We start from the raw sequence: 23,543 nt of genomic DNA, 5'->3' as shown, positions 1-23,543 counted from the left end.
AACGCCACATTAGTTGACATTAGCGGCTGCACTGTTTCAACGCTTCATCAAATTCTGTCAGATGTCAATAATTTTTTCGTTTGTACTGGTACGTTTTCCCTCACTTTGTGGGTTAATTGACTTGTCTTGTTTTCATTTTTGCTGTCTTCCCCTTTGTTAGAACTTTAATAAGTGTCTCAAAAAACAGTTTTTATCAAAATTACAGATCATTGTGGAATAATCTCAGGTAATGAACACAGAGGAATAACTATGGTCAGTGTTACAAATGATTTTTTTAGTTCTTTGGCGCAATCATCATGCCTATTACCGTAATGGGGTGTTAAATGAGGATGGGGATGGAGTGTACTCTGTGGAGGCGTCTAAAAACGAGTATCTAGTGAAATGTTCTGTTGTCATTGATGAAGAATCTTTGAAGACGCTATATGGCGAATTATGGCCAGATTTAACGACACTGGTAGCAATTCTAAGTGAAAACCGACGGGGAGACCTCAAGTTAGTGAAGACGTTGTTGAAGATTTAAGGATGACAATGGAACAAAGTCCGAATAAAGCTTTCTCAAAAATCTTTACTGTCCGGGGTACCATACAGCCCATGTCAGAAAATCGTAAAAGAGAAGTTACATATGCATCCATACAAGATTTTGTCGGTTCAGGAGCTGCAACCAGCTGATTTTCCTTGCCGCGTTGGGTATTGTAGTTTCAAGCTGATATGGACGATAACGGGATTCTCGATTTGTCGTTCTTTTCTGATGAAGCCTGGTTTCATCTGTTAGGCTATGTCAACTGACAGAACTTCAGAATTTGGTGTATAGAAAATACTCACGCTTTTGAAGAAACACCATCACACGCAATGAAGGTTGGTGTGTGGTTAGCTGTTTCCAGACGACGATTCATAGGCCTGATACTGTTTCAAGTAAATGAATGTGATCAATAAACAAAATTAGATGTAGAAAGTGTATGTACCTTAGGTACTGCAATAAAGTTTTTTATTTTCAGTAACTTTCATTTTTCTTTCGGTGTTAGTTGCATTCTCTTAATTTAAAACTTACTTCAAACTTACTGTTTAGTAATAATTGTAATTTTACTATTAGGAAAGTTAAAAATCTTTATTAAACATTCTGTTGTTTCAAGCATTGATTAAATACATATAGATAGACCCATGCTATTGTTTGGAGCGAACAGGCCAACGGCCGGCGAACAAGAGATGGCGCACCAACAGTCGGCCGTCAAACGCCGGCGAAAAGCTTGGACACCAATCGCGCGCGTAGATAACCCAAATCACAGCAACAATACATTTAATAAAGCTACCACTCGACAGAGGGCGACGAAAACAATGTGTAAAAATCTCTTAGTAACCATTTATATAATTTGCAACGTTGCCAGATGAGCCTAGCACAACTTTGCCGTTATTTCTAGTCGATTAGATTTTATTTCGTTTAAAAGTTTCTGGTGAATAAATGGAATTATTATAATGAATAAACAATACAAACAAATTATTACTTGTTATTTTAAATACTTGTTAGTGTTGATGAAAACATAAATGGTAATTAAAGTTATTCTAAATACGGTCCGGTCCGGTAGCTCAAATTTTACAGTACGAGTGATATGTTTCAGGACGAGTAGGTAGCCGAGTCTTTAATTTCGAAACGAGTACTGCGAAAAGAGTTACCGGACGTATGTTGTTATCTATTTTATTTCATACTGTCAACATACTTTTTTATTCGATAAAATTATTATTATTTTGAGAAAAAATCCAAATCGAGTCACTTTTTCTGACATCGTTAGCAACCGCTCTTTGGTAAATGTTTTAATTTGTTTATTCGTGCAAATCAGCATCATATGTTTAAACACATAGTACTTATAACACTTTACAGGACTTATTGTTTTGTATAATCCGACTCGATGGACGAATGTTTTGTGCAATCCGTCTCGAAGGACCAATGTTTGTGCAACTCGGCTCGTCCTACCAGTATTTTTTGTAATCTGGTTGATACGACAATGTGATACCGAATTGCACTTTGATATTGCTCCAAGGACCTTTGTTTTCTTGCGTGCGAGATAATAGACAGCGTTCGGTTTCGATGTTTAATACAGGACGGTTACAGAAGTACTAAATTTACATTTGTATTTACAATAACAGGTAAAGCAAAAGAGACCCCAAAGGGTCAGTGGCCGCTTCCGGAAATGGAAAACTTGTCCTTTTTGGCCACGGAGGTAGAAGAGTGTCTCTTCTACCTCCGTGTTTTTGGCTCAATTTTATCGGACTTGTCCGTTTTTTTGATTTTACCGGAATAGTTCGATCCAGTAAAACGTCAAACTTGACATAGTATGAAGTAAAATAAATAAATTTTATGATGTATATTATTTTTCAAAATTTAAGTAAATTTCAAGGTCGACAACTTACCAGTGTAGTTAGCGGAGATCACAACCCTCGCAAAACTGTAGGGTCGCGGACGTTACAGTAAACAACACGTTTTGTTGTACATCTGTGTTGTGCTCGTCTATAATATTGTAAACAAAAGAAAATGTAACTAAATAGTATGTTATATAACAGAAAACACAGAATTTACATTGCTTTTACTCTCATGTTTCAACACTGCTGCTGTACATAGCAAGGACTTGAGAGCCGTTTGCATTGAGGGCTTAATGCTGATTGTTGTTGACATTAAATGCCAAATGAAAAAGTGACAAGCTGACAAGTTATTAGAAAAACATTCTGATTCAGAATCAGAATCGAGAGAAATTATGATTGAGGGTATGTCTTCATATGGTGCATTACCCATTAAACGCTTCCAATCATCCCTGATCAGCCGTTCACAATGTCTAATAAAATTTTGCCATTTGTCTGCACCTACTGTAGCAAGAGCCTCCCGCCATAAGGACTGTACAACACCAATAGCACCACCGTGTTCCCGAATATGTTTATTGTAATATAGTTTACACTGTCCCCACGCCAGTTCAATTGGATTATACTGACAGTGGTAGGAATATTGAAAAATAGGTGGATAATTCCTCTTGCTCTCGTCACTGCCATACCATTTATCCTGGGCATATTTATAAATCTGTTCCTTTAGGATCTCTGCTGGGTGCTTTTAAGTTGTTCTTCTAACTTCCCCACTCCGTAAGAACATAATCTATCATAAATATTGCGATAGAACGCGCTCATACAAAACGATTCAAAATTAATGCGGTTCTTGACGTCTCAAGTGACAGATCAGTCACTATTGCATTGTCGATAAAGTAAAATAAGGAGGTGTAAAAAAATACTAAACTACACAGTTAAGAGTAAATTTTTGGGTTTTGCGTGTCCTTGACCTTCGCGTCCATTTTGAAAAATAATATAAATACAATTAAGTGTATCGATAATTCGCTACTGAAAATTTATTGAAATATAATTTGTGTTAAAAAAAGATTTTTGTGGTTTTATGGTTTATTAAATGTAATTAAAATAAATAATATCAAGAACTTGTATTATATATCAAAAACATTCATTGTAAATAAGAAAATTATGTAAATAAACCATAAAACCATACAAAATTTTCCTGCGACCTCTATTCAAAATCCCAGTTTACCAATAGGAATTAAGGCACAAAGGTGTTTCACTGAATTTAATACCGATTTTTCAAGAAAAGTATGCTTATAAGCCTATAAGCGTCTAATGGATTAAAACAACAAATAATAATCACAATTTATTTGTTTTATGTGTTCATTACAATAATCCCATTTATTTACCAGAAACTTCTAAATGAAATAATATCTGGTTGACGAGAAATATCCGCAAATTTGTGTTAGGCTCATCTGGCAACGTTTTCGGTAGGTAGGTATCAATGGAACTAAAAGATTTGGTAATTTTCTTGGAAGAGTTTGTTTCTTCAATGAAAATTTATGGTTTTTAATTCTTCGGCCGCTTGAAAGTCTCGCCATGTGAAAATAGATTATTTGATAACCTGTTTCGTAATAATTGTAAATACGAACAAAAGCATATTTGCATATTCTAAACAACTGGCCATATCGATTCCAAACTTGTACAGATATGTTTTTTATTGTTTCTGTTTTCAATGAAATAAATTTTATTTGCAAAATACTTAATGTCTAACGACATATCAGGCATACATACTACCCCATTTACTATATTTTCAATCTGTGCATTTTTCGCTTCATTCGTAGGAGCCAAGTAAGAAGTATCAGTGAGACCGGCGGTCTTTCAAAAGCTCGTAAATGAAAAGATTTAGTAAAGTTTCCTAGAACAGTCTGTCTCTTCATAAAAAAATTTAGACATTTTTACTATGAAATATTGGTACAATACGCTATATTCCACTGTTTGTTTTCTTTGAGATACGACTAGTTCTTGTGCCGAAGTGAAACACCAAAAAGTCTAAAGTCCGGAAATCAGAGTGAATTTTAAAACACATAAAACGACTTCTTTATTTATTTAAATATTGTCCTGTAACGTCCTGTGACGTGGAATGGAGTTTCTTAATGTACAAAAGTATGTTAGATAATAACCGAAAAATTTTCTTGATTAAAACTAAAGGAAACACAATTATTACTTGGAATAAAAATTAAGAATATCAAGAACTTGTGCTATGTATTAAAAATATTTAATTTCAAATAAGTAACTTATGTTAATAAACCATAAAACCACAAAAATCTTTTTTTAACACAAATTATATTTCAATAAATTTTCAGTAGTGAATTATCGATATACTTAATTGTATTTACATCATAATAGTTATTTATTATATAAGCGGTTAAAGTGAATGTTTAATGAGCGGCCAGTTTAAGGCGAGAGCGGCGTATGCCGCGAGCGCCTTAAGACCACGAGTTACACATTCATTTTAACCGCGAGTGTAATACAAACTTTTATTCAATTTTGACAACCCCAAGTCCCAAATTGTGAAAAAATTGGTGATTCAAAGTTCACATTCGAGAAACGTCAGAATTGACAGCGACCAAATAAAAGTTTTATATGCGTAGAATTTAGGTTACAATATCAGGTGTGTGTGTGTAGTATGTGACTCTGGCGACGGTGTTTGTTTATTTTAAACAAACTAAAATTATCGAAAAATTGCAAAATCATGCAAGATTCCAACGGCAAAACTTGCTCCCAAAAAAAAGCAAATCAGAAAGTGTATCAAAAGTTCCTTAGATGGAAAGAGCAGCAAGACATTGGAGAAATTACAGAAATGGTAACCATGGTTTTAAAACAGCAAAATAAAAATTTTATTTCGCTAGCGGTTTAAAAATTTTATGGTGCTACCGGATAAACCAAAGCTTTAGTGGCCTACTGACGGCAAAATAAACGTTTGTTTACATGTCAAAATTGAATAAAATTTATTTATTTTACTTTATACTATGTCAAGTTTGACGTTTTACTGGATCGAACGATTCCGGTAAAATCAAAAAAACGGACAAGTCCGATAAAATTGAGCCAAAAAGGACAAGTGTTCCATTTCCGGAAGCGGCCACTGACCCTTTTGGGTCTCTTTTGCTTTACCTGTTATTGTAAATACAAATGTAAATTTAGTACTTCTGTAACCGTCCTGTATTAAACATCGAAACCGAACGCTGTCTATTATCTCGCACGCAATAAAACAAAAGTCATTGGAGCAATATCAAAGTACAATTCGGTATCACTTTGTCGTATCAACCAGATTACAAAAAATACTGGTAGGACGAGCCGAGTTGCACAAACATTGGTCCTTCGAGACGGATTGCACAAAACATTCGTCCATCGAGTCGGATTATACAAAACAATAAGTCCTGTAAAGTGTTATAAGTACTATGTGTTTAAACATATGATGCTGATTTGCACGAATAAACAAATTAAAACATTTACCAAAGAGCGGTTGCTAACGATGTCAGAAAAAGTGACTCGATTTGGATTTTTTCTCAAAATAATAATAATTTTATCGAATAAAAAAGTATGTTGACAGTATGAAATAAAATACATAACAACATACGTCCGGTAACTCTTTTCGCAGTACTCGTTTCGAAATTAAAGACTCGGCTACCTACTCGTCCTGAAACATATCACTCGTACTGTAAAATTTGAGCTACCGGACCGGACCGTATTTAGAATAACTTTAATTACCATTTATGTTTTCATCAACACTAACAAGTATTTAAAATAACAAGTAATAATTTGTTTGTATTGTTTATTCATTATAATAATTCCATTTATTCACCAGAAACTTTTAAACGAAATAAAATCTAATCGACTAGAAATAACGGCAAAGTTGTGCTAGGCTTATCTGGCAACGTTGCAAATTATATAAATGGTTACTAAGAGATTTTTACACATTGTTTTCGTCGCCCTCTGTCGAGTGGTAGCTTTATTAAATGTATTGTTGCTGTGATTTGGGTTATCTACGCGCGCGATTGGTGTCCAAGCTTTTCGCCGGCGTTTGACGGCCGACTGTTGGTGCGCCATCTCTTGTTCGCCGGCCGTTGGCCTGTTCGCTCCAAACAATAGCATGGGTCTATCTATATGTATTTAATCAATGTTTCAAGAGATCTCATAATCATCTACAGAACTCGTAACACAATGCTCCTGAAATTTTATTGGTTTTTTCATCTTTTTTGTTATAGAAATTTTGAAAAATTTTGATAATAGGATGGCCATGTGGGCGTGTTTTGGGTAGAACCTCTTTGACATTCCTGTTATGCAGATCTGGCATGTTTCAGATATCTAGAAACTGCAAAGCTGAAGGTAATGTTTGGACATAGCAGTTTTCACCTATTGTAGGGATGAAGATCAAGGCTTTCAGTTGTGTTTTTTCAAGAGAAAAGCACCGGTCACAAACCATGTCTGCACCAATATTTTGACGATTCCTTACAATTTACAAACAGAATTTTCGCGGGATCACAACTTTGGCAAAATTATGTACTGCAAAAACTCATTAGGTACTCATAGTGTTCGTTAACTGTGATAAGACTTGCTCTGCCATTGTCCATTACGTGATTTTTCACAATTTTTACCTTCAGGGTACCTATAAAAATGTAATTTTTTAAATAATTACCGTGTTCATTGGTTTCGACAAACTTAACCTCACTTTTGGATTTCATTATTTGAAAAATTATTGCTTCTTTGCAAAACAGACCAGATTTATTCTGTTCAACTCCAATCGACTTTCCAAGGTGTAATTCATGACAAAGCCCTTAAACGTTTTTCTGTCAATTTACAATTTTTGAAACTGAAATGTATTGCAGTGGCGTTCACAAATGCTCGATAACACTGCAACCCTTAATGCTCTGGTCTGGCGTCTTTTCGTGTCTATTTAAAATGAAATTAAACCGCGAACCGGGCATTTCAATTTTTGACACATCTGACAGATTTGTTTGGCCGTTCGTGACATTTCAAAACAGTTCAAATCATTTTGGTGATTAGCGGCACGAGAAAAATTTCATTTGTTTTTCATAGGTGAGTTGACTACAATATTTTATAATGACCCTGTACAATATACTATCCTTTTTATTTCAATGAATTAGTTTTATTTTTTAAAACGATATCACAGATTACGGATCCGTAATCTGTGACGATATGAAGCATTTAGGCAACCAATTATACAGATGCATCTGGTCTTTGTTATGCGTCCTTGGGCATTTAGTACGGTTCAAATCGAAGAGGCGGCAGGTTTACATGACCTACTGCGACCCTATAATCATTTATAGAAACCCTGTATTATTACGTGCTAGTTTTGTTTCATAACGTAAGGCTGCATGTAACTAGGCATTTAGACTCAACTAGGCTAGGCATAATTGACGCTATTACATAGTGGTCGTGGAAAAAGTAACTAACATGATATTGGGAACTTTCATACATAAATTGTAGTGTTGAAAGTGTCTGTTACGTAAACAGTCGTCTAAAATAGTTATTTACATTACAAGTGTCGAAAGTAGCAAATATCGCACTAGCGCAATATTTGCCACTTTCACATGAGTTATGTACCTACGCTTTTTTCTCACGACCACGGCACAGCGCATTTTTTTACTAAATGCTACTATTATTTTGCCAAACCAAAGTGGTCCTGAGCATGGAATACTGGGTCCACAAAGTGTTTGGCTAACTTCTTCAGTTCGCCAGAATATGCAACCAACACATTTTCCGTGAATAAGGAAGTGATATTTTTCGTTTGCACCAACCTCTGGTGGAGTGCAAATTGTGTCTCGATCGACTCTTTCTTCTCGTTTCGTTTCATTTACACCTTCCTCTTGTTTATGGTCTTCTTCATCTCCATCTTTTGTCTCTGTTATAAGATCTACTTCCTCTTGATCGATTTTTCCTTCTGGCCCTCTCTCACTCTCGACTTCTGATTTACACTCTTCCTCTTTAATTTCATTCATGCCTTCCTGTAATCTATGATCCTCTTTCTTGGTCACATTTACGGCCTCCTCCGTTTTAATCGGAGGAAGCCGTAAATTAATCCCCGTTTTAATTAATTTTAATGGATCGATTTCGGTTTTTTCTTTACCGTCACCTCGCCTACATTTTCATCTGGAGCCAAAATCGTTCCAACAACGTATTTCGAGCAATAACCTGAGAAAATAAATTTCACTTAAAAAATGTTCTCTACTGACATTAATTGTGTTTTTTAGCAACAAAAATGAAACAAGTGTTAATTACCCCCTCTGTGTGGATGTCCGACACAGTGAACAAAAAAAGACTTTTTGAATCGGCTTCTGTGGTTTTGGAGTTTTCAAGTCTGATAAAAAAATGTCCACACGAGCGGGGTGTGATCATAAGCAAACCCTGTGGCTCTATCACAAACGTGTCCATTACAGGTGTATAAACTGTAGAAAAAACATTATAAGTAACAAATCTATTTAAAAATGATTATACCACTTACCGTTATATTTCACTGGAATCTCTAATGGATTGAATGTTCTGACTTTTTGTGAGTGTGTTTTCTCATCTTCTACATGAAATTGTATTTCCAGCGGACTAATGGGGCAGGTGGTAGCTCGTGTATTTCGGTGGTGATACATTCTTGTAGCGTTGTATTACAGCGTGGGTTCACAAGACAAAAGCACTGGCAAAGTCTGTACAAAAAATTTGTTCAGGTATAAACTCTTTTTCCATCTCCACTTCTTATTGTTAGGACGGTGGTAATTCTTATCAGGTAGATTCAGATAAATTTTTTGTATAATTTATTTGTTTAGCATATATCTCATAAAATTATATCGATTTTATCACATATTATATTTTTTTAATCAGTTTCAAATTTTTCTTTCTCGGAAACACCAATAAAAAACAGTTTTTGTAAAACATCGAGTTCAAACAGCAACTGCTTCATCTTTAATCCGCAGTGCATTTTCCGAAGCATGTGAGAGGCCATTTTTTCATTAAAATGTCCGATCAAGGATGTTTTTGTCAGATCAATTTTTTTGTGAAGCTTGAATTAATTTTTATATCTGTACTTGCTAAAATATAACGCCTCTAAGGACTAATTTTCGGTAACTCTATATTAACAAACTCTTTTCACGAAATGGTACCATCTCTAGGATCTTACATGCTACTTTCCGCAAATTTGGACGGCAACCAACCACAAATCGACGGCACCCGTACATAGAACCTAATTCCTTCTGCTATTTAAATATTCTAGGCCAAATAGGCACTCACCTAGCTGTTATTGGTTGCTTATTTTGTCAAAATCTCGCTTTTCACCGCAATTCAAACTGGCTCAAAAAACGCTTTTCACCTCCTGTTTTTCTCACCGCCCGCAAAAACCGACCCCACTCTTTCGCGACCTTGCTCACCGAACGCGCTTAGATTTAAAAATCGTTACAACTTAATTTATTCGAATTTCATTTCCAAAATGTTATTTTTTTAATATACTCCACGATTAAAAAGCATGTCACATTGCAAATTAAAAATTGCGAATTTTTTAGTAGAATGAACTGCATGGGTACTGATTCCACTAACACTCCAAAGTGACAAAAATTACCAAAAAGAAGAAACTGTCCATTGCTAGAAATAATCCTTTGAGAATTTCAGACTATCAAATTTCAGTTATCTTAGATGATGTTTGAATTATCCTCGCACATCTAAAATAGAAATATGTTTCACTGATGATAGAAAATTTAATGTTATATTCAATAACGGACGACTTTCTTTTTAGAATATTATTTATCTTTCTCGACATTGACATGGAAAGGTCAATTCAAATTCTGAAAATAATTTCATTTCAGCTTTAATTTGTTCTCAAATTTTAGATGGAATTAAGTAAAGAAACTTTGAATAAACTTGCAATTTAGCTTAATCTAGCAGAGTATAAACTCGACATTTATTTTTAATGATGTCTTCCTAGAATCATTTAGAAAATACGTTTCTATTACAGCTCAGTTTTCTGGGTAAGATATTGTTGTGGTAAATCTGGTAATTATTGCCGGATTACTCCCCAGCAACACGATAATGGATAAATTTTGACGGACCGTCACAAGATTTCAGAGTTTCAAAATTACACTATAAAGTATTGTTATATAATTTTGATTTGTTTTACAAAAATCTGGATATCTACGGTAAAAAGTCAAGACAGATTCATAAAAAACAAGTGTACGAGTATATACTAGTAAAATTGTAATAAAGTCCTGGAGATAACGGCATACCGAAATTTTCATAAATTTTTTTGAGGGTGTCGGAGATTTATGATGAATTGATGACAGGCTTCAGTCGGTCGTTTTGACTTTCACAATGCAAGGGCTGAATAACGTTACTAAGCGGTTGTGACAACAGCGGTTACAATATTGACAGATTATAAACATAATTATTTTCGTGGGAATGTATGTTTTTTAATGTTTTTCACTTCGATCTTCCTATAATAATAGCGTTAAATTTTTTCTAGCACGACGGGTGATAAACCACATTGCTCCTCCACTGCTTAGCGATAGAGCGGTATCTAGATTTAGAGAGGTAGTTGTCACAAATTTCACCGTTTTTATTCGAACCTCCTCAGGATTTCTTTAATTTCTCGTAGTAAATGTCAAGGTTTAATCTGGTTTGACAATTATTTACGTAGTATTAGCATATATTTAAGGAAATATAGAATGTTGTTCTTAAAGACAAAACAAAAGTCATGACACATCTATACTTCTATACTTATATTATAAAGCTGAAGAATTTGTTTGGTTGAACGCGCTAATCTCAGAAATTACTGGTTCGAATTCAAAAAATCTTTTTGTATTGGATAGTCCATTTATCGTATCTACATATAGGCTATATAACATCACCCTACGATCAATAAAAGCGAGGTAGCAATGAAAAATTAGGAAAAACGGGAAAATTATTTCTCCTTTGACAACTTCCGTTGCTTACGCTGCTTAAACCGTTAAAGTTACGTAAAGATCATGTATGATGAAATTGTTTCCCTCTAAAAGTTCTAAAGTTCCCGACAGCATATGTCTATGTTTTAAGATCGACTCAGTATAACCTTTTTTATGGTAATGAAATTTGTTCTAAAATAATAATGCATTATGTATAAAACTCTCGCGTCACAGTGTTTGTAACAGAACTCCTCCGAAGTGGGTTGACCGATTTGTATGATTTTTTTTGTGTATTCGGTAGGTCTGAGAATAGGTTGTAAACTATCTTTTATACCCCTGAGTGATAAGGGTGGCCCACCCTAAAAAATTTTTGTTTATTTTTTGGACAACATTTTTTATTTTTATTTTTTTAAGATTTGGCAACAAAAAATACATATAACCCTTGATATTCGAGTAGATACTTCGTATTTCGAGTATGAGCATCTACTGAGTTTTATTTATATCAACCATTGTCAAAAAATTGATCGAACGTTGCTTCGACAGAACTTCGTTGGCACCAAAACTATAATGAAACATATTCAGCATTTTCGAGTTGAGCCTTTTCTTCACACAATTTTGTGACGACCTAATCAACATTTACGGTCAACACGTATACCACCTTGGACTGGTGCAGTGTAATACTAAAAATAACTGTATTGTATTCCCAAAATTATCTGCGAAAATCGAGTGAGCCGTTCCATCAATTTTTTGGGCGGAATAAATAAATATTCTTAACAACTTAGCATGCTTACAAAAACTTTAAAACGTCTGCAAGATCTCAAAGTATTCATTTCTGCAACTCTTGAGTTATTCACTAAAACAAATTGACTGATCCATACATTTTTTTGAGTCACTGTAGAAGCAAATCTAAAAAATATTAATGCAATGATAAATTACGAAAATATACTGATGATATTTTGCACATTTTAGATAGGATTTACTCGGCAAAATCTTGAGATGACGTCATCAAGTTTTTGGGCTTGATAAAACAGATATATTTTGATTTAAAAGCTACCATGCCATACAGTCTGCAATATTTCAAAATTCAGTTTTGCAATTCTTGATTCAATCAATAAAATAAATTGACTCAGTGATTGATTTTTTTGAGACAGCTCCTATAAGCAAAACTACAAAATATGGATGGAATGATAAATCACAAGTATAGTCTCATCCTATTTTGGACATTTTATTTTGGGCTGACGTCATCAATTTTTTGAAGGGGATAAGTAAATGTATTTTGAATAAAAATTTATGATGCTTATCATATGTTTAAAACATCTGCAAGATTTCAAAGCATTCGGTTTTGCAGATTCAAAATTAAATTGTAGGCGAATCGAAGTTCACGGGGTCAGATAGTTTAATTAATAATACTCTAAATATCTACTAGGTAAATTTTAGAAAAAAAAAATTAATTACGACACCAAAAAAATGAAACATTCAAAAAAACGTTTGATTTCTCAGTAAATCATATTCACAACTTTTCCTTGAAACTGAACTACGTTTTTATTTAGTATTGTTAAGTTGCTGAAGCGTTTACCATAATTTTTAAAAATTCAGCAACATAATTACTTATTTGAAGTCAAGTCCAAAATTCATAATCATCAAATTTGTTATATTAGTTTTTGTTTTTGTGCAATAAAATAGTCAAGAGAATGTTTTACACCGTGCTTTCATAAAGTTGTTTAGATTTCTAATTGATCAAACTTTAGTGGCATTATTTGTGTACGTTTTATTCGAAAATTAAAAAATATTTTTTTAAGAATTTGTTAAATATACTGTATAGAGTATCGTTGGTCGTAGTGCTATTTAATATACTAATTTTGAAAAATATTTGTGTGAAACAATACATTTTAATGTAAGGCATATATGTGTGTGGCCCTACTGGTAGGACAGAAGTGAAATTCACTGCGACCCTTGATAATGAATTGCAAGCTGTCTGCAGCGAAGCTTTATCTCGTGGATTGTCCCCAGAAAACACAACTTTCATGATGTACAATTGAAAATAAAATGTTGAAATAGACACAATTACTCGAAATCATTTTTTTACAGGAAAAAAGTGGTACATACCTGGTGAATTTCGTGTTCGTTTTTTTTTTTTTTTTTGAGCTAAATTATGATATTATCCTTCTCTGATTCAAAATGTTCTTTCTCTCGACCGGTTTCGGTATTTTCTGTTTGCTTCGTCAAAAATTTCCGTAGCTGTTTCCTCTAATTTACGATTATTATCCCTGATATGAATTGTTACGAAACTGAAGATATCGTCTTCATTATTCTCTTCTTCCTGTCTTCTGATTTTTGAATACTCCAGGACAGAATCGTTCCAGAGAAACACGTCCTAGCAATAGCCTGAAAAAATAACTGTCGCTCAAAAAATACTGCTTAGTCACGTCCATTGTGTTTTTATGAACAAAAATTAAAGAATAGTGTTAATTACCTCATGTGTGTGAATATCGGAAAAAGTCATCAAAAAGATATTTTTTGAATTGATGTCGGTGGTCACGGGCTTTTCGTGCCTGGAGAAAACAGTGTGCATGTGAGCACGGTTCAATCATCGGCAATCCCTGTGGTTCTATCCTGAACTTTTCCATAAGACATTTATTAACTGTAGAAAAAAAAATTAATTCAAGGTTATAATATTACTACCAATCAGTCGATTACCTCCGCATAACAATAGAAAAAAAATATATAAGTAATAAATCGAAGTAAAAATTGTTCTACTACTTACACCCTTACGTACCTACTTCACCGGAAACTCGCAAGGGTTGAAAATTGTGATTCTTTGATAGATTGTTTCTTCGTCTTCTATGTAAAGCTTTATTTCGAATGGAGTAACGCAGAAAGAGGTGGCTGGTATATTTCTGATGTGATCCATTTTTATAGTTTTTGAATTTCTAAACTATCGCGTGCCAGATCTTCACAGGGCAAGTACACTGTAGAAAGTATTTTAAGACACTTCTTGCACGAATGATTTTTATGCCAGTGCAGGTAAAGTATAGCTTTTTTCGACCCTCTCATCCCTTTCTCGCTGTAAGAATGCAAATTAACTGCGACACCTGTTTTTCAGGTAAATTCTTTACGATCCTAAGCAAGAAATTTTGTCTTTAGATATTTTAGAAGTGCTAAGAAATATATTTAAAGGTCATCTACACATATCAAATTTTTTAATACAAAACATAATTTATTCCTAAAACTTTTTGTCGTGTCAATGATCAAAATTTCAGCTAAGCTTCAATTGATTTTAATGTCTCCTGAGTGTGTCCTGATCTGAAATAGAAAGTTTACAGTCAATTTGTTTATTTTAAGTTTGTTACCTAAATTTCATTTTTTACCACGTCCCATAGATAAAAGATCTTATTGCAACATAAGTGGGATTTATTTAGCGAAATGTGTTAATGATGAACTGCGTATGGTCTTTAATAATAATATTCCAACGTGGTAAATAAATACTAGGAAAACGAACTGCTTATTGCCAAATTTGAAAATTTCAGGCTCTCAAGCTTTCTTTACTAATTATTATGAAAACAATGACATGGAGCAAAACTACTTATATCTTAAGAAGTTTTTGCAATGTCCGTATATGTATGTACCTATAAAATAAAAATATGTTTCAGTGGGAATAGAAAGTTTGATGATGATACAATTTATACTAGGCGATTTTATTTTAAGTACAATTTATTGATTAATTTTGATATTTGAGTTCAAACTGAAAAATTTGTATTTATATGTAGGAACCTGTTGTAGAATTTTTGATTTCCTAGGAAAATGCCTTTAGTTTTAAATACAACGTCCTTTCCATTCAAATTTTTGTGTATTATAAATTCCATTCACGAAAATAGTGATTTATCATTTTATATTTAACAAATCCCTCGTTTGCGAAGAAAAAGCGTCTCTAAACACATGAATCGGTCCTCTCTAGGAGATGCCTGCCGGCCAAACACAACGAAAAGCCGCCACCTAATTTTCGAATAATGTCATAAATTTGTATCTAAAAAATTGGTCTAAAGAGTTTAGACAGTACTTCCCTCGCTGTCGGAAACTTGACGACTGCATGCCTATTGTGTTTTTTTCTCATTACATTTTTGTAGTGGGAATTTAAAAAAAATTGCGATGACGTCATCAACATTTTTGCAAGGACACGTATATCAGTTGGGATAGATGTAGTGTAATACTAAGAATAAAATTATTGTATTCCCAAATTTTCGGGAAAATGAATTGGGTCGTTTTGAATATTGATTTTTTATAATCAATAAAATAACGAAACAATTTACTCACGTATACGGCAACTGAAAATCGTTTATGTATAAACATTCTTAATTTAAGATGACAAGCGTAACAGCATACGTGCATGAGAGTCAAACAGAGAAACTGTAAACAAAACGACCATCGGTTTTATTCCTTCGACTTCCGCTTATTATATAAAACATTGGGTTTTATTTTAATTCTTGACGGTGAAATTCACAATTGGTTGATTATAAACATGTCTATTTCACATTCGCGGAACCAAGTGAACGAATAAAACAAATGCAGGTCTGTAATGTTAAAGTCGATGTAAATAAGCGTGCTACCCTTATGTTTCGAGCGAGTTTTTCCTTTAACAAATTTTGTGTCTACCAAATTGGGTTGGTTGGGGTGTAATACTAATAATAAGTGTTGCCTTTAATTTAATCAATAAAATAAATTGACTTCATTAATTTTTTTGAACCACCTCTTAAGAAAATCTAAAAAATATGAATGGAATGATAAATCACAAGTACAAACTCATCATATTTTTTGCATTTTAGAGAGGATTTATTCAGCAAAATTTAAGGGTGACGTCATCAATTTTTTTAGGAGGGATGAACAAATACATTTTGAACAAAAGTTTACCATGCTTATAATAACTTTAAAATATTCCCAAGATTTCAAAGCATTCGGTTTTGTAATTCCTGATTAAATCGATAAAATAAATTCACGCCTTCATTAATTTTTTTGAGTCACCCTGCATATGCAAATCCAAAAATATGAATGGAATGATAAATCACAAGTACAGACTCATCATATTTTGTACATTTTAGATACGATTTATTCGGCAAACTTTTGAGCTGACGTCATCAGTTTTTTGTAGAAGATAACCAAATGTATTTTGACTAAAAATTTATTATGCTCTTTATAACCTTAAAACATCTGCAAGATTTCAAAGCATTCGGTTTTGTAGTTCCTGATTAAATCAATAAAATAAATTTACGCATTCATTAATTTTTTTGAGTCACCCTGTATATGCAAATCGAAAAAATTTGAATGGAATGATAAATCACAAGAAGAGACTCACCATATTTTGTACATTTTAGATAGGATTTATTCAGCAAAATTTTGTGGTGACGTCATAAATTTTTTAGGGGGGACGACCAAATACGTTTTGATAAAAAATTTACCATGCTTATGATAATTTTAAAATATCTTCAAGATTTCGAAGCATTCGGTTTTGTAGTTCCTGAGTAAATCAGTAAAATAAATTTACGCTTTCATTTATTTTCTTGAATCACCCTGTATATGCAAATCCAAAAAATATGAATGGAGTGATAGATCACAAGTACAGACTGATCATATTTTGTACATTTTAGATATGATTTATTCGGCAAATTTTCGAGCTGACGTCATCAAGTTTTTGGAGGGGATAAGCAAATATATTTTGACTAAACATTTATTATGCTCTTTATAACCTTAAAACATCTGCAAGATGTCAGAGCATTCCGTTTTGTAGTTCCTGATTAAATCAATAAAATATATTTACGCATTCATTAATTTTTTTGAGTCACTCTGTATATGCAAATCCAAAAAATATGAATGGAGTGATAAATGACAAGTACAGACTCATCATATTTTGTACATTTTAGATATGATTTATTCGGCAAACTTTCGAGCTGACGTCATCAAGTTTTTGGAGGGGACAAGCAAATATATTTTGACTAAACATTTATTATGCTCTTTATGACCTTAAAACATCTGCAAGATTTCAGAGCATTGGGTTTTGTAGTTCCTGATTAAATCAATAAAATATATTTACGCATTCATTAATTTTTTTGAGTCACCCTGTATATGCAAATCCAAAAAATATGAATGGAGTGATAAATTACAAGTACAGACTCATCATATTTTTACAGTTTGGATAGGATTTATTCGGCAAACTTTCGAGCTGACGTCATCAATTTTTTGGAGGGGATAAGCAAATATATTTTGACTAAACATTTATTATACTCTTTATAACCTTAAAACATCTGCAAGATTTCAAAGCATTCGGTTTTGTAGTTTCTGAGTAAATCAGTAAAATAAATTTACGCATTCATTAATTTTTGTGAGTCACCCTGTATATGCAAATCCAAAAAATATGAATGGAGTGATAGATCACAAGTACAGACTCATCATATTTTGTACATTTTAGATATGATTTATTCCACAAACTTTTGAGCTGACGTCATCAAGTTTTTGGAGGGGATAAGCAAATATTTTTTGACTAAAGATTTATGATGCTCTTTATAGCCTTAAAACATCTGCAACATTTCAAAGCATTCTGGTTAGCAGATTAAAAATAAAATTTCAAAATGTTGTTTTATAATTTTGATTTTTTTTCCAAAAATCTGGACGTTTCGGGTAAAAAGTCGATTCAGAGTTGTAAACTACATGTGTAGGACTATGTTATTTTATACAATTGAAAACCCATTTACTATGTACAATTTTGAAGTGACGTCATCGCATTAGTGGTGGGGATGATTAGACAAATTTTGGTTAGCATTTTACCATCTACATGATATTCTTAATATAAGTACAAAATTTCACAACAATCGGTCGAGTACTTTCGGAGATTATCTGTCTAATAAAAATCCGGGACGGCAGACGGACAGACGGACGGACAGACGGACAGACGGACAGACGGACAGACGGACAGACGGACAGACGGACAGACAGACGGAAATGGGAGACCTATTTCTTCGTCTTCTAGAGGTCATGAGAGATCGAAAAAACGTAAAAGTAGAGAGTCGGCCGACGGACTCGATTACAATACTTCCTTTGCTTACGCTCGGGAAGTAAAAATTGTATTATTCGTTAAGGTATGATGGAGTCACAATCGTAAAACCACTATTTTTGTCCAGTAAAACGATTTAGCAAACGTGAAATAAAGAGTGTGCTCTGTGTGATTTTTTCAAACACGGCTTTTTTTCGGGAAGGTTATTTGAAAAAAACTGGTCCAAGGGTATTATTATAAAATTATAAAATATAATTTTGAGAATTTTGTTTATATTTCCCGAACGTAAGCAAAGGAAGTCAAGATACCCAAGAATTCATGAAACGTCAAGATAGAAGAAAAAGCACAGGAAACGTAAAAGTTTTCCACAACATTACAACGTGTACAACGCAATAAAACTCTTTCTCAACAAATGCTCTATTCTATCGAAAATCAATTAAAGTTTTTGCTGAAAAAGTAGTCGACTTTTATGTGAAACTCAAGTCGTAATTATTATTGCTTGAAAAATAGAAGTCTTATGAAATTTGTTCAAGACCGGTAATAGTTTAACATTTGCTAACATAATCAATTTCACAAATTTTAACTTAACGTAATTACTGTTGAAGAAAAAATGTTGGTACTTTCATCTCAAGAGGTTGTTACGCGGTAACAACTAATAGTAACGTGATCACAACCAGAGGGTGTAACTTTGACGCAATCGATACTCTTGAAGAGATATAATAAAAAAAATGTCCGCTAGAGAACTACCTTCAAACACTAGAATTCCGAGCGTAAAGAAATGAGACAATTTATGTTGAAAAATTCTCATATAGGAGACAATTTCTCGATTGTGTGTGTGTGTGCAATTTTTGGTCCTCACCTAAACTCTCTAAGTGCAACTCATTTTTTCTACGATTGCCATTAACCGCACTAAAAATAAAACTTTAAACACATACAAAAATATAACCATGCCTTTAACTAAATAAGAAATTTTATGCGAGGGCTCGAGGGTGCTAGATAACATTTTTGAACAAAGGACAACGAAATGCGCATATAGAATAGTATATTATTAGCCAAGGTTGCAAAGCTAGACCGAGCGCAAATTAGAACCCGAGATGCGCAGCGTCGAGGGCTCTAAAGCGCGAGGTCTAGAAGTGGCTTTGCAGCCGTGGTTAATATTACAATTTTTTCCACTTGTAGAAACCATAAGACAATAAATAGAAAAAAAAAAACGTTCACTTTTTTGACGCAACATGAGTTTGTTTCGATTTCTAATCAAACTTAATTTAAATCTTCAACACAAAGAAAACCGTTTACACTTATCGCTGAATTAATCATTTTATCTTCCACCGTTTACCAACTACCATGTGTATACTCAAGTAATATTAATAGCACACATTTATTCATTTTTAAAGAAATAATCACATCAAGTATTTCGTACCTACATAACCTCAATCTTCTTTTTGAACCTTGGTTGCAAAAGTTGAACTACGCTACCTCTAAATAAGTTGACATTTGCTGCTAGTGAAAAAACACTTTATTTATTCAGATAATTTTACAACTACTTAAACAATAGGCAATTGAGACACTGCATTTTCTATGTTTCTATGATATATAACAGTTTTTTCTACGTTTTGCGTACTGTATGTTCTACGGAACGTGGTTTCGCTAATTGCCTAATATTAATAATCGAAATGAGTGCGAAGATCATTAATTCTGTTACACACTTTGAAATTGGAAGCTAAAATACAACTCTATATTTATTTAACGCATACAAAAAATAAATGTGATGGTTTTTCATGTTCATTACCCAAAAAGGGATGAGCTCATCTGGTCAAATGAACACACCAAGGAAAAGGATTTCACAGATTTCTATCAAACAACTACAAAAAGTGGCGCAGTCAGACGGATTAAAGCGGTAGTATGATTCAATTATTCTATTTTATCAGAAAAAATATCTCCATAAATTGCCCAAAAAATACAAATTTCAATACCTGAGGATAAAGTGTCGTTGGTAACCCAACGATAATATTTGGTTGACAATTAAAAAAAAATCAAAATAAAATAAGTAATTATGATCTGGACGCTCTCGTACTGCTGTACAAGAGATGGGAGGATTACCTCCGTCGAAACTGATGTTGTCTTCAGAACACCCGTTTGAATACAACAAAATTTTATGTGCCTTTGCCCAATTTACAACACCTCGAACGTCCTCCAAGCTTAAATAGTCACAAGAAAATTTAAAACTTTCCATTTTCGATGTACCAAATGCAGAGGAAATGTTTTTTAGTGGATTATATGCCAAATTCAACACTCCGAATGTGCGATTCTCGAAAACATTCCCATCAAAGCTCTCGATTCTGTTTCCATCTAACTGCAGATTTAGTTTAATTTTCAACGATGTCCCTGCCAGAAAGTTTCCGATTTGAAATATTTTGTTGCAAGTCAACGAAACGATCGCATCTTTTGCAAGAAAACTGAAAGCTCCAGGTTGTAAGTTTAGAATGTGATTTTGTTGTAAATCCAGAATTTCTAGATTGGGTAATGATGAAAAAGCATGGGAATTTAAAGCTGACAAGTGGTTTTTTTCTAAATTTATAATTCTCAAATTTGTCATATTTAAGAAAGCTTCGTCCTCCAGAATTTCTATAAAGTTATCCTTCAGCCACAAATCTGTAATCATCAAATCTTTAAATGTGGCTCTTTTTATTGTTGTGAGCTTATTATTCCGGAAGTCAATCTTTCCAGTAACGTTTTGTACAGACACAGAAAAGCATCTTTCTTCTATATCTCGAATAGAACAAGCCCAAAAAGCAATTTTCTGCGAGAAATATTTATTATTTTGCAACATAAATGCGGAAGAAATTGTTTATTAACACTGATCGTTCCTTCGAAATTCTCCAAGACGTTAATTACGTTTGCGACGGCGGTTTGACTTGTCACAGAGGTTGTACTAACGGAATTAGGAACGTACCCTTATTATTATAACTTATTGCCGCAGCAAAAGCATCGCCCTTGATACGATCCTCGTGCAGAAAAACTTATTCTTTTTCCTCCCACAAATTTATTAACGACAGAATTGTAGCATTCCGCAGCATTGTTCTCAATATCAAAAAGTAAACTAGACGAAAAAGTTGCAACTCTATTTAAAACTTGTTTGTAAGGTTCGTATAAAACACCATTTGCGAAAGTAGAAAATAAAATATCATTTGACTGTCCACTTTTATAACAAAAATAACTTGCACATTGTTGTGATTGCCAAATATATGCTGGAAAAAAAGGAAGAGGCTTATTTTTGCTAAATTTAATAGCACTTATAATAGCTGTTCTAAATTTTAGAATACTATTTTTACAAACATTTTTAATCGTGATATCTGCTTTCGTTGTTTTAACTATTTCTCTAATTTTGGAACAATAATTACGAAGTATGTGATTTCTACATTCAATTTTTTCTATAAAATAATATGCACCATATGGTTTTGCAGCCCGAACTTTTTTTAATACGCTACTATCCTCGTCGCCTATAATTCTCCTATAAAGTATCTAAAGTAAATCCCTCTAAGATAATTGAAGCTTCCATGGACATAGATGTTTGCTCCCAGTTTTTAAAACAGTTATGTGTTGGAATTTCTTTTTTCTGTTTCATACAGATTTTACAGAAACTACAAAGTTTGTTTTTGACTCCAACATAAAGTATTTTTTTAGTTCTGGCACCAATTATGCGTCCTACCCCAGCCAGTGCATTGTAATTGGATTTGTAAGAGCATTTGTTCCAAGCTCCATCGACAATAACGGTAATATATGGGACGCAATCATTATCTACCTCCCTCGCCTTCACAGCTAATCGGTACTCTTCTTTACCTGCGTTTTGGTTTGTTCTTCGAAAAGTGCTTCGATGCTCTTTAGAACTCTAACTTCGGCTTTACGATATGTCGCCTGGGGTATTTGAGGGATATCTAGAGCTGAACAAAATTTTGAAATTTGAGAATAACCCACGCCCGTTGATCTAACTCCACAAATAGCTGCATAATTGACTTTGTATATATGATTTTCAGGTTCTGTACAAAAATTACCGAATATTCCGTACATATTACATTTGTAGTAGAAAACACGTTTTAAACTATAACAATTTTCGTAAGTTATTTCAATATTGTCTAAAGTACAGCCCAACATATTATGACTGATTTCAGTGTTGTTAATAAGTGGTCTATATCAACAATTCTACGTCCAGTACTAATTTCTCGACGTGTCGTGACCTCTAGAGTACGAAAGAAGTGGTCTCCCGTTTCCGTATGTCTGTCTATCCGTCTGTTTATCTGTCTATCTGTCTATCTGTCTGTCTGGAGTCTGTATCCATTTTTTATTAGACAAGTGTTCTTCGAAACTACTGGATTTGCCATATTTTATATGTATATTAGAAATATCATGCAGATGATTAAACGCTAACTAAAACTTGGCAAATCATCTCCACCACCAATGGGATGACGTCATCTCCAAAATTTATAATACAAAGTTTTTTAAATTTTATAAAATTAGATACTCCTGCACTTATGGTGTGTAAATCCGTGTAGAATTTTCACCCTAGACATCTAGAATTTTTGGAAAAAATTTTAACTCATCCGGTTTCTCACAAAAAAATAAAATTTGCATAATCAAATTTTATAATTTTTCGAAAAAGCTGGGTTTGTTTTATTGTATTTCAGAGGCGAGAGAAGTTCTGTCGAAATAATCTTCGACCAATTTGCTTCATTCAAAATACATTCCGAGAGGTAACTAGGTATGTATCTACCTAAATTTCTAAGATTTTGGGTTGAAAAATTCCAAGATTACTAAGAAACACTCACAATAACGTACCTTCGTACCCACAATAAAATATTCTTGGAAATTTAATTTTACTTTTCTACCTACTTACAGAATATGCCCAATGCGTACGAATTTTTATGGAAACAGGAATTTAAAAATAAGAGTAAGAATTATGGTCGGAATTATATACAGGGTGTTATTGAAAGGTACGTACAACAAAATGGACAGTTCTACTCAAAGTCTAAGAAGTCGGAAAAACTTATTTTGTGTTATCAAAATTATAAGGGGAAAATTAACCCTTATCCAACCTTTTTAGATGCTACTGAAGGATAAATAGGTAAAATTAATTTATTTTAGTAAATCCTAGCAACTGTAACAATAAAACTTTTGTCAAGACTAAATGTTGCTATAGAAACGAAAGATGATCTTTTTATCAGAGGCGTACAACGAATTTGGACATA

General features: G+C 33.3%; 1 long non-coding RNA gene across 1 annotated transcript; it reads left to right on the top strand.

Moving 5' to 3' along the window:
• Nucleotides 1-452, top strand: LOC135142414 (uncharacterized). Its single transcript, XR_010282521.1, has 3 exons — nt 1-88; nt 161-226; nt 279-452. It is a non-coding gene; the product is annotated as an uncharacterized LOC135142414 (long non-coding RNA).
• The last annotated feature ends 23,091 nt before the right edge of the window (nt 453-23,543 follow it).

The sequence above is a fragment of the Zophobas morio genome, unplaced genomic scaffold (assembly GCF_036711695.1).
Source record: "Zophobas morio isolate AGI-343-1 ecotype UQ-CSIRO unplaced genomic scaffold, CSIRO_AGI_Zmor_V1 ptg000046l, whole genome shotgun sequence".
Classification (NCBI taxonomy): Eukaryota; Metazoa; Arthropoda; class Insecta; order Coleoptera; family Tenebrionidae; genus Zophobas; species Zophobas morio.
This window is presented reverse-complemented; position numbering and strand designations above follow the sequence as displayed.